Source organism: Schistocerca serialis, chromosome 1, assembly GCF_023864345.2.
Source record: "Schistocerca serialis cubense isolate TAMUIC-IGC-003099 chromosome 1, iqSchSeri2.2, whole genome shotgun sequence".
Lineage (NCBI taxonomy): Eukaryota > Metazoa > Arthropoda > Insecta > Orthoptera > Acrididae > Schistocerca > Schistocerca serialis.
The window spans coordinates 1,169,592,237-1,169,593,530 of NC_064638.1; positions in this window are offsets into that span (position 1 = coordinate 1,169,592,237).

Sequence of the window (1,294 nt, forward strand, 5' to 3'; positions counted from 1 at the left end):
TGATTGCTTTGGGCTATCCGAAACATACAGGAGGCGGCGTGGATTGGCCTCCCTATTCGCCAGACATGAACCCCTGTGACTTCTTTCTGTGGGGACACTTGAAAGACCAGGTGTACCGCCAGAATCCACAAACAATTGAACAGCTGAAGCAGTACATCTCATCTGCATGTGAAGCCACTCCGCCAGACACGTTGTCAAAGGTTTCGGGTAATTTCATTCAGAGACTACGCCATATTATTGCTACGCATGGTGGATATGTGGAAAATATCGTACTATACAGTTTCCCAGACCGCAGCGCCATCTGTTGTTGAAAATTGTAACTATTGTAATTTCGAAAGTTTGTCCGCCTGAAAATGTACTGTTGTCCCAAGCATATTGCAACAAACGGTGTATTTCTATCGCTGCTCGTTTAGTTTTTATTGCCGTTTCAAATATACCGGTCATTTTTTAAACACCCTGTAAGTACAGCTTCTATGGTTTTCAAGGGAATCTTATATTATTCTTCCTGCAAAAAGACGGCAAGATCAGGTAACGATGATGGAGCTGGTTACCGATCAAGCACGTCTCTCTCCAAAGTAGACGATAAAGGTTCAACAACACTGAGATATGGCGACTGTGGTGACCACGGCAGATGCGACGGTCCATCCTCGTACTCTCAAAGACAGTCCTGGACGATGCGAGGTGTGTGAACAGGGGCCCTGTTCTCCTGGAACATAGCATCGCAACTGGAGAACAAACATTATACTGTGGATGGACCTGATCAACCACAATGATCACATAAACTTGGCAATAATGGAACCTTGCCACAGAATACCACGATTTTTTTTTGAGTCATCAGTCTTCTGACTGGTTTGATCTGGCCAACCACGAATTCCTCTCTTATGCCAATTTCTTTATCTCAGAGTAGAGTAGCCACGATATGGCTGCCCGAACCATCACTGAACCCTGCCATGTTTCGCTGTTGGGATGTAATGTTGGAAACCGTGTGAAATGAAACTCATCTGACTCAATGAGTGTCTTCCATTGCTCCGTAGTCCAGGTTTTATGGCTTCGACACCACGCTTTCGTGTTACAGTCATTTAATGCGCAGTTTTGGAATTACAGCTCGCCTGCTATTTCCAGTTTATGGAGGTTCCCTTCGTGTTGTTTGGTGCTGACATTAAGTTCTGGTGTAACTGTCGTCCTCTTATTTTATGTCACAATCCTATTAAGTGACCATCCGTCACAATCACTTAGAAAACACTTTGTGACTTAGTGGATGACGTTTTTCCACTTTCCTTGTATGCGGCATAAC